An 11,938-nucleotide genomic window follows, 5' to 3' on the forward strand; every position below is an offset into this window, starting at 1 on the left:
GCAAGTTCAGTTGGCTCAAACCATCAAATGCTGGGTGGGTCAGCGAATAGCTTTCCACTAGAACCCTCCTGATTGACCTGTTAAACAAAAAACTTGCTACTAACAGAGAATTCCAGTACATACAATAGTAAATACAATGGGGATGTGGTAAATTGCTTCACTTAGCTGGATTTTATTTTGCTTTTTTTTTTGGCATTGGCTTTCGCCATACAGCCAGCATCGTCTAGGTGCTTATCACTAGAATATCACTCACTCTCCATTCTTACTGATAAATACATTCGCTTCACACTTTCATCCCTCTACTACATACAACTATTTACATAAACTACAGCTAATGTATGGATCAGTACTCTGTGCTCCTGCCATCCTTATAGCTTAACCGAAATTAAAATCTCGTAATCCTTCTCTAATCATTTTCTTACATTCATTCTAATCGGCTATAACTTTTAAATACATTCTTATTTCATTGCTAGCTCTGCTATAGATTTAACTGGATTATTGAGTGATTTTATCTGGTTAATAATGCCAAAATTGAATTATTAACTTTCAATCCAGAAGCAAAAAGAAATATTGTATACTAGATATCCGTAAGCATTGAATATTATTTTAAGAAAACAAAATAAAACAGGGGCAGATCACCAATCTGCAGCAGCATCATTAACACTGCTTCTAATTACTATCGTTAAAACTATTTTCTCTTTTCCTTCCAGCAACTGCAGTTTAATATTATTGGTAGAAATAGATTAATTAACAGCAACTCAACAATTCACATAGCAGATAATATTAAACGTAAGGAACGTAAGGAAGAATGCTTTAGTTTGATAGGCTGAAAATGATACTTGCTGTAGCAATAAATATATTAGTGGAACAGCTTCATTGCATGACCTCCATGAAAAAGAAAAATGCTTTGAAGTGTTGCTACTACTAGCTTTGGACCTATTTGGTTTTTCTTTTCCACTGTTGAAGTTTTAAAAACTAAATTAATGAATAAATGAAAATTTTTATAGCACAATAAAGAATTTAAACTACTTTATTTTAACGATTAAAAAATAATTGGAATCTAATTACTGTTTTAATTCCATTTTTTTATCCATATTTTTTGAACCATTGAAAGGTTTTTTTTTTGTAATAAAGCATGATATAACTACGAAAAAATTGCCTAATATAAAAAAATTAAACGTTACGCAATATTCATAAGTTTTTTTATTTATTTATTATCCCTCAATCAGCATAAGAATACTAAATAAAAACTTTTTTACTATAATTATCATTCTCTTCTGTAATGATAGTTTTTTGTTTTACATCCAATATTTTCATTTCTCCAAATAATAATTACTATCTTAATGTTCTCCAATTTGCTACGGATAATTTGTAGTTATCTTTCGGTGTTTCTTTTTAAATGTTCTGTACACAGGGCGTTACATTATGGAGACCTTCAATACTTATTTGTAGACATCATTTACTTGAATTTAAGGAATAAATAAGTTAATTTACATTTTAATTTCTCTAATTGCTGTTGAATTTTCCAAACACAATTTTGCCCAAGAATACATGTTTAGTAAGAATTTAATTTTTTTATGCAATCGCTAATTTATGGGCCTATTATTTGAGTAAATTTATTTTAGTATGCTCAAATTTCAATTACTATTGATTAAAAAAAAAAAAAAAAATAGTTATGGCAAATTTGCTAAAATATTATCCAAAATATATCTTTTGAATTACAAGAACTTGAAGAGTACGGATGATAAAATTCTGTTGTGATTGTTCTAGAAAAGCTAGGCCAAGAAATGAATGTTGTGGTTATTACCTAATTTGAATGTGGTAGTTTTGAATTGCATTCGAGACAGATGCAAATAAATGGTATTTAAATATTTATTTAGACAAAAGAAATTAACAATTATTTGTGATTATTTTCCAAAAAAGAAGAAAGATAAAAAATGAATCTGAACTTTCCAGTAACTTCTTTAAGAAAATCCATAACCTGCACTCCAAAACTAAAATGTAATATGAAAGGTAATTTATGCATTCTCTAATTTGTTAAACATGGAAATTAGAAAATTGCTTGAACTAGTGTAATCTGTTTGGGGATATTTGGAATTTATAAAGTAGGGGCAACAAGTTTTACTAAATTTCTTTATTTCTATTAAGGTAGGTTTTTCTTCATTAATGCATGAAGTCATTCTCATTCTTCATAATTTCAGACATGTGTTTATTTAATTTTTATTTTGTAATATTGTTTCATTTCTTTTGCATTATTTTTTAAATTTAATTATTTTTTTTGTTCTTTCTGTTTTCTATATTTTTTTTTTGTTAGAAATTATTATTGCTGCAGAAAGGCAACTTTATTACGTCCTTAGCTTTTTCAATACAGAATTTGTTAATTTTTTATCTTTATTTCCATTTTCAGTATGAACTTACTCAATCACTGCCATTTCTACCTAATCCATATTAAATCTTTTTCTTGTTTACTTTTATTTATTTATTTTTTTGTATGAGGTCATTCATTAATCTTGTATGATTATTGTGATTCATACTTGTTTTTTTTAAATTGGTAAAACTTTAAGAAAATGAATATTATTGATATTACAATTTAATATTGATTTTACACATTAGTTTTGAATGATTTTACTTTATTATTAATACAAATATTGGTATTAAAAGAAACCATTGAAATCACCATTTTTGTTTTAATTTTTATATTTATAAAGCTCAAGAAAAACTAATGTTCTAAATTCAATAACCTGCCTAATGTTGAGAGGTTTTTCATACATTGTAGAGTTTTAGTCCTGAATTATTGAAACGGTTGCAGAAAAAATTTAATAATGAACACTTGACGGAATGTGCACACTCCTTCGTCCAGTTACCCACACGAGCGTAACGAGAAAATCTGAATTGCTATTTTGCGTAATGTTCTCTCTTTGTATTAACTCTTTCACTTACACTCTCTTGGAGTGAAAGAGTCTTTTAAAGCCAAAAGAAAAATTTAATGCTCCTCTTAGACTAACATAGTAATCAGTAAGTTTTTTTAAAAAAATCCTTTAAGTAAATATTTACTTTTTCTATTTTTTAAAACCTTTTATTTTATTTACAACCTGCATTTTTATCTTCTTGGTTGGGGCACTCCAATTCTTGGAGAACCTTGGCCTCTGCAACCACTGATTCCATCCACAGCTCTCCTTCCTGGGCCACCTGTTTCCATCTTCCCACATGCCCTCTCCCAAATCATCCACAGCCAACGCAAAAGGGATCTTCCTCTTTTTCTTCTGCCTACCGGGATGTCCGAAGAAGTGTTTGGGTATTCCAGCTTTCTCCATTCTTTGTTAGTGACTCAGCCATCTAAGCCGCTCGCGTTTTATCCCACCCTCTATGACCTGCTTCCCGTTTAGCTCTTTCAATTCTTAGTTTGACTTCGTGTGCCATATATTTCTGTACAATATTTTAAATATGATGTTTATATCACACAATGCGTCCTATCTCTGAGTGGACATGTTGTATTGAGGACAGTAGTGATACAAAATCTCTCTCGACAGAAACTTCGGTGCAAGCAGATTAGATGGTCCTTGGCGTAGGGCGTTCCAGCGACGGGGAGGGATGTCGGGATATGTGGATGTGGAAAGACCGGAGTTCTAGGAGCCGAGTGAAAGTCAAGAGAATGGATGAGTTCAGTAACTATGCGGATATTGAGGTCAGGTGGAGAGCTAAGTTTGAGATCCTGAAGGAAAATAGGTGAAGGACTTAGATTAAAGAGAAAACAATTTTTGAAAGCTGAAAGGACTGTGTTGTCTCAGGAATGCAAATACAATCCATCAAATCTCTCCAAGCAAACATAAAATTATTATTTTTTTTAAACAAAATAAATTTTTGGTTTCTTTCTCATGGTAAATCAATTTCTTTTTCACTGATCATTAGAAAAATACGTACGTAATTCAGCTTTTTTCCACATTTAATATTAATTAGATCTTATTCTAGCAATTAAACTAACAAAATTCTTAAGTCAGTTTAATTTATTCTGTCCATTAACTCTTAATAATAAAAATATACAAACAATCATTAAAACAATTAATTTTCCGACAAAATTATCGAATTGAAACCTCTCTTCCTCAGGTAAGCAAATTAAGGACATTTTCCTAACAAAAATTATATTATTATTGCTTATACTTTATTTAAAATTAGATGTAACGTCTAATGTCTTTAGAGTTAGATAAAGGATTCTAGATTGACAGGAAGTGGGATTGTTTCGTGGATTCTCTTAGTTCTGGGTCTCCTTAAGACCTGTCATGTCTAAGCACAAGTTGTTTGTTGGAATCATTGGTACTACTTAGGTAACAAAAGAAGGATAAACAATTCAGTTCTAATTTTCTCAGATATCCGGGCACTTTCAGTAACTGCTGTCAAGTCCTGAGAAGATAATGGAAGGCAGTGTGTGTGGCTACTTGGACATTCTGATGAACTTTAGTACGTATTGTCATAGCAGCCAGGAGTTTAGGACGGTACCGTGTCAGCTCCATGGTATCACAAAACTTAGGGTCTCATGCTATCTCGAAGAACATACGTCATAGCGAATGCCGCAATAGTTCGGCCAATAAAGCGTGAACGCAATTGTGAAGAACGTTCTTGATGTAAGATATATTGGTTGACGCAATTAATAAAGGTGAACTCTCAGAATACCGACGTTAACATCACTTTATTGTTGACAGTTACGTCAACCAAGTGTGGCTGATAGGGAAAATAAATGGCATCTTGAATTAAGCCTGGAACATTCAGTCACAAATCTATTTTTATCTTACAACATTATTTCGAAAGTTTAAAATTAGAATAATTAATCAAATAAAGTTAAGCTTGGCTAGAAGCCATTCAATACTTTGGTGCCAAGTCGTTTAAGCAGAATTCTTATTACCCAACCAGTTATACTTATTGGTGGCGTGATGCAACAATATTTTATATTACAGGATATTTAAATATATTTTTTTAGATATATTAATTTAAACATTTTCCAAGGACTGCAATTTTAGTTTCTTCACTCACTTCCTTAGAGGAAGAAATGTTTTTGGTCTTGTTTCATTTTAGTGTTACAGCTCCAGAAATAATTCAGGAACAAAATGCAAGAAATCAGTGAAACTAGGAAAAATATATTTCTGAATTTACTAAATAAACACAAAACTAGCGTGATAAGAGATAGTTCAAGCCAAAACACATGTCAGACCAGCTGCCAATACGTCATTTCGTTCCACCCCTTTATGCAGGGCTTAGATTGAAACAGACCTTTAAAAATATAAAAATAATAGGTCTTCCGTGCGATTCACTTCTTTCCTTATTTAAAACCATTCTTACAATTGTTAGTTTAGTCCATTACTCAATTATTTCTTAATTCACAATTAACTTCTTCTTTCTCCTTTTATCTAATATTCAACACATGTTCGTTTTAATTAATCCTTAGTTTCCAACCTACATATACAGGGTGATCCATTTAAAACGCACCAATCGCTAATAACTTTTTAGAAATGCGGAATTTCGAACAAATTTTCCACCCCCGATGCTGAATCTTCATTTTTGGCGGAGTTACGGCTAAAATCCTTATTAAAGTTTCATAAGGACCACTGGTTTTGACAATGACTATGAAAACTACATTAAAAACTGTGAAAAAAGACGTTGATTCCGTATCGATATCCCTAATATTTGTCGAGATATTCAAGATCAAAGTTACAATTTTTTTTATTCGTGAACGGTTTTTAGTATTAATTTCCCACCAGAAATACACGTTTTGGGAGGTCCTCTGACTGTAAAAAATGTTATTTGTGACGCAAAGGACAATAATAATAATAATAATTGAAGATTTTAAAACATGTAATGTAATGGTTGTGGGTGAGTCAGGATAAATTTGTTTTATCATCAAATAAAAGCAATCATCTAATCATTTTAACGTACGCCTTATGCTAGACTTCTTGACCTATGATTTCGGTAAGAATGTCTTGTCAGGGTGTTGGTCTAGGGGTCAAGAGCGTGGTTTTGTAAGTGGGAGATCCCCAGTTCGAATCCCGCGTATGTAGTCATTCTTATTACTTAATAAATCATAATACTTTTTTTAATAAAGTGTAGTAATATGCGGGATTCGAACTGGAGATCTTCCACTTACAAAACCACGCTCACGACCACTAGACCAACATCCGCCCCTCCCTGGCAAGATATTCTTACCATAATCATAGGTCAAGAAGTCTTGCATACTGGGTGCATTAAACTGATGTGATGGTTGCTTTTATTTGATGATGAAACCAATTTATCCTGACTCACCCACAACCATTACATTACATTACATGTTTTAAAATCTTCAATTATTGTCATTTTTGTTCTTTGCGTCGCAAATAATATTTTCTCAGTCAGAGGACCTCCCAAAACGTGTATTTCTGGTGGAAAATTAATATTGAAAACCGTTCACGAATAGATAAAATTGTAACTTTGATCTTGAATATCTCGACAAATATTAGGGATATCGATACGGGATCAACGTCTTTTTTCACAGTTTTTTATGTAAATTTCATAATCATTGTCAAAATCAGTGGTCCTTATGGAACCCCAATCGGGTTTTTAGCCGTAACTCCGCCAAAAATAAAGTTACAGCATCGGGGGTGGAAAATTTGAAAACTAAACCGAAAAAAACATATAGTTTACTTCGTGGGTTTTCTCGAAATTCCACTTTCCTAAAAAGTTATTAGCGATTAGTGCGTTTTAAATGGATCACCCTGTATATGGACGTATAAAATCAACTAAATTATTAATTGAATAATCAAATCTATGAATCTATATATTCTATAAATCATTTTGGAGACTACTTGATTATAAATATCCACTTTCAAGTTTACAAAAATCATCAAAGAAAAGTAGCTGTAAAGTCCGTAAAGTGGCTTTTCTAGTAAACTAACATTCTTTAAATTGACAATTTTGTCAAAAAAATTAACAAAGGGTGTGTTTCAAAGGAAATTTTATAGTATACTAAAAAGTTTATAAGAATTGAAGTGCCACAGTTTCAGTTTTTAAAGTTGATATTTACAATTTCAAATATTTTGGTACAACTAAAAAAGTATTCCTACCGGTTGAATTGTTTTATTATTATTATTAAAAGAATCCAAAAACGAATCAATTATTAGAGAATAAAAAAAATATCTTTGTGAAGGCAAAAAGTTTTTTTAGGTCATGCGACGTCAGGTGTTGCTTAGAATTGTAATAATTCTAAACAAGTGCGAATGGTAACTACATATTCTGTTCAAATGATTTTTTTTAAATGTAAATAAACATTTGGCATGTTGGCATTAGTACTTGTAGGCATAATGCCAAACATTGAGGTTATTGAATTGAATTGGAACTGTTTGGTACCTTGGTTCTTTCACCGCATTTCATAGGTTTAGTTAAAAATATAATTTTTATATTCTTCTTTTATGAAATTCATTTTTAGACTCCAAAGTAATGGGGACGAATAATGTTAGGATAAGATGCATCTTTTAAAATGTTTTGTTCTTACTTTTGGTTCACATTTGTGGGAAAATTTGTAACTTCTTTGTAGTTTTACAATGGATTCATACGTAGTTTCAAAATTTAATTTTAAGGAAATTAGTCTCCTTTGCTTTCCATGTACGTTTTTATTATTATTTTTTTCATTAAAGAAAAGTTAAACGAGATCTATTTAAGCCTACATCTTTCACAATTTAATATGCGGGACCTATTGAGGCTCACTGATAGATCTTTCAGCTTCATTGACCACTTTTGTGATGGAACTCAATTGCCGTGATTATTTTTATGTATTTGATAAATTTAAAAGAGATTCGCAACTCCTTCAATGGTGAGCAATTTGTAGATGTATACAATGTAATACCAAAAGACTTTATAGGGATTTGTTCTAGAGGTAATTTTAAATAATAAAGGAACTTATCTGTACTATTTTGCGACGACAATTTTGAGTGGCAAATAGATGTTTGAAATGTAGATAATTATGAATCTGTTATTATTGCAAGAAAATAAAGTTCTCACCTCCAAAAAAAGAAGAGTTTTTCGTTGAAAAAAAAAATATATGAATGTAGTTTTCTACAGAATTACTCGGCGGGTGAAGACGTTTTAAGCTAGGAGAGGTCATGACTGAAAACTAGTTCTCTTCAGCAGCTAGTCGGCTCTAAGGCAGCAGAAACTTGAATGCCCTTTCCTGGTAATGGTTCTTTGCACTCCGAGGAAACTAAACTGAGCTGCCTCCTAACAAACTAAAACCGACCAGTTTTCTTTACTTATTTAATTGAGGAACTCATTATGTTGCAGTGCTCAGAACTGTTCCAGTCTTTGGAACCAGATTCTTTAGTTGCTGTATATTTTTTGTTGTAGTAATTTTGCTTAGCCAACTTCATCCAACTTTTTGAAATCTCCGAGGTAACAGAATCCTGAATTCCCTTAAAAAAACTGCGGGGCGTTTTATTGCTAGGAGTCTTAATTTAAAGAGTTTTTTTAATTTTGCAGAAAATAAGAACAGTTAATGTTCAGAGACATCTATCATCAGTCATTTTGAAAATTAAATACAATAAAATACAAAAATAAATGAATATACTTCTGTGTACAGCAAAATTATTTCAACAAAGTTAATAATTTCATGCGGATAGATCTGCACAAGTGCAGGTTATTGAGCAATATAGGATATTGCAAAAATTGAATAAAATGAACGTTACACTGAGGAATAACAACAGTTGTTGTTATAGCACTCATATACTCCAATAATATATGATTAAGCAACATTCTTATCAAGTGTTATTGTATAATAATAATAAAAAATTAAAGTAAATTGTAATACTTATGTTTTAATATTGTACATAAGTATTTCCTTACAATACCTTCATACTTTTTATTTTAATAACAACGTTTTAACTGCGTTTCACTTTATTCTGGTGATGGTAGTTTTGACAATCTCATCATTGAATGACACTTCCAAGACGAAGTAAATGTTATTAAACATTGAGAGTAAAAATACTTTAATAAATACATGATTTTCTTTTTGATTTTCATAAAATTGGTTTGGTTCGTAGCGTATCATGACAAAACATTTTTAATTCAATAAAAAATAATAATAACTATTATTATTATTAATTAATACGATGAAAAACTAAGGTCCTTAGCAAAGGATAAGAAAGAATTTTCCGTATTTCAACCAACCAGCATAGCCACGCCCTGAAGAAGCAAATAAATTTGCCGAAACGTTAGAAAAAAGACGAAGTTTTTTTTTTTTTTTCCAAGGACCAATTCTTCGCTATTTGAATCCTTATTATTACAAAAAACTATAAAACTTTATAGCAGAACAGGTCAAGTTACTTGGTGAAAACGTTTCAAAATATAATAGTAGGCAACATGGGGTACTGGTTTTTAAAACTTGAAACCGAAAAGGAGTAAAATAATTCAATATTAATAATATTTAATAAGGAGTAACCAATTTTGTTAAGAATTGGTTAAAAATTAAGTAGTTGGAATGTAATTTACAGTAAAGAATTTCTAGAATTATATTTAAATCCACATTGAGTAAACACTTTACCGATTTAATTGTTCTTGACGCAACAGATAATGGAAAAATAGAAAAAAGAAATAAGAAAATTACATTAAAGATAAAGTAAAAATGGAAAAATAGCTTTCACTTAGTTCAAGAGATTTAGTTCAGCAATATTCAGCTGTAATCACTTAGGAACTTGTTTCTAAACCTTAACAATTCAGGGAACCAAATTCTCAGCTTTATTTCAGCAGGACCGATTACAGATTTTGTGTACAGTGAACTCACATTTCTTGCTGCTCAACTGTAAATAACATTAATTTTGATAGAATTTAGGGGTATTAGGTGGCGGTATGAATATTAAAAATAGGAAAGGTTCCTTTCTGACGTCAAAGATTACTGCGGTGAAAATATGATTAAATAGAATAGAATTTTTTAGTTGAGAAATTTACATCACAAACGTACTCACATGAGCAGAAAAAGGATAATCTCTTCCTCGCTGGGTACGTGAGTGAAATCCCAGGTTGCTGATATAATCCTATCCGCATTTTGGAACGAAGGAAGCTGGTAGGATTTTCGAATCCAGCCTATAAATGGAGAAAAGAGGATAAAGAATGATAAAAACTGTGAGAATTCTGGAAGAAGCTTCATAATTGGAAAGGGAGATAAAAGAGAGTAGATTAGACCAGAAAGATGTAGAAAGATTTGCAGGCTATGTCCAAAATGGTGGGAGCACTTTAAAAACAGACATTCATGAGCTCTGTATTGTTAATATTATTTTTTAATTTTTTTGCGTTTATGTGCTACAATCAGCGCGTAGCGCTATAAGTAACAATGATAACAGTGAACAGTAGAAGTAAATGAGTGGAGAAGTTACCCAGTGGTAACACTCCAAAACATTATATGATTAGTCACTCTCTTCACTTGAGAGGAGATCCACTGTCTTTTAAGACGTCTTGTCCGGGTTATCAGGAAGAGTTCTAAAAGAAAGATTTTGAGCTAGAGGATTTATATGAGATTGCAGGCTGAAGTGGAGTTTTCTGTATCGTGTTTTAACAACTTGGGTGACAAAAGGAATGTTAAGGTCAGTGTGTATAGTCAGGTTGGAGACATAAAATGGAGCGTTTACAATAGTTCGAAGTATTTTAGATTGAAGGGACTGAATTCTTTGGAGATTGGAGCGTTTGGTTGAACCCCACAGCTCAATTCCATACGCCCAGATGGGTTTCAAAATAGAAGTATAAATCAGTCTTTTGTTGCCCAGAGAGAGTTTAGATCTATCGTCTAAGAGACTTTTAAGTAGTCGATAGCGTCTGTTTAGTTCTGTCCTTTTAAGTCTAGTGTGGGGGTTCCGTATTATTTAAAGAATTAAAACAGATCAGAGTGGAAGAGAATTAATTTAGGGGCTAAGGTCCTTCAAGCGCTAGAAGGTTTAAGATTATGCAAAGTAATTTAAAAACACCGAGGAGACACACACACAAAAAAAAACATGTCGACAGGCCGAAATTATTTAATACGAGCATGAATTCGTAAAAAAGAAAAAAAATATTTTGTATGAACATTTAAGTCACAATTTTTACTGCGCGATACAATCAGATGTAGTGGGGATGTTGAACATTATTCTTTATTTGTTACTTATAACCGGATTCAGTGTTTAGCAGACAGTAAGATTACTGTCCTCCTCAAGGATATCAAGCTGAGGGAGGTCATTGGATGTATGCTATAGGGAAGTGTTGGCAGCTACGTCTTGCGCATAGCAGAAAGAATTTAACATCGTAATATTAATTTTTGTGAAGTTGTAAATCATTAAAGCTTTAAACTTTGTTGAATGGATCTGATGTCTTACCAACTTAATTCGTCACCTGCCGCTAGTTATCACTCTTTTAAATTATTCTACTTTATGCGAAATAATTTCAAATTTTTTGTCTTACATTTCAGAAAAGCACTTGTTTTCACAACTAAAAATTAATGCAAAAAATACAGCTGTTTTTATTTTCTCCTTACTCATCGTAAGAGAAACTGCCAAGATCGCCAAGATTTACAGTCTAATTTTCAACTGACCTGAACGTTTTGATGTCATCGAAATAGGTAAAGTAGTTTTTATCAGTTTATCTCACTTTTTAATTTTATCTCTCTCTCTATCTCCGTCTATCTCTCTCTCTCTATCTATCTGTCTATCTATCTATCCGTATATACATAAAACAGTCCGGTAGGACAGTTGTATAAGGGTTGATCGTCAAAACTTCCTAAAAGCGAAATGTTGAACACCCAATTTGACAATTGTTTGCTCTTGTTCTCTAGAGGATAAAATTCCTAAAGTTTCTTTAAAATATAGAGCAAATGCTCGTTTACAAGCGTAATTCTTTTTACAACAAAGTAGATTCAATAGATTTCGAGAAAAAGTTGCCAAAAAATAAGCTAAAACGGCAATTT

At 31.6% G+C, this 11,938-nt stretch overlaps 1 long non-coding RNA gene across 1 annotated transcript; it reads right to left on the minus strand.

Annotated features, from left to right (window-relative positions):
• Positions 1 to 2,646: 2,646 nt before the first annotated feature.
• Positions 2,647 to 11,461, minus strand: LOC141458240 (uncharacterized). Its single transcript, XR_012460830.1, has 3 exons — positions 11,352 to 11,461; positions 9,975 to 10,092; positions 2,647 to 3,426 (listed from the first exon to the last, which is right to left on the minus strand). It is a non-coding gene; the product is annotated as an uncharacterized lncRNA (long non-coding RNA).
• Positions 11,462 to 11,938: the final 477 nt, after the last annotated feature.

Source organism: Rhodnius prolixus, unplaced genomic scaffold, assembly GCF_049639745.1.
Source record: "Rhodnius prolixus isolate KJV_2025 unplaced genomic scaffold, Rpr scaffold_5, whole genome shotgun sequence".
NCBI lineage: Eukaryota > Metazoa > Arthropoda > Insecta > Hemiptera > Reduviidae > Rhodnius > Rhodnius prolixus.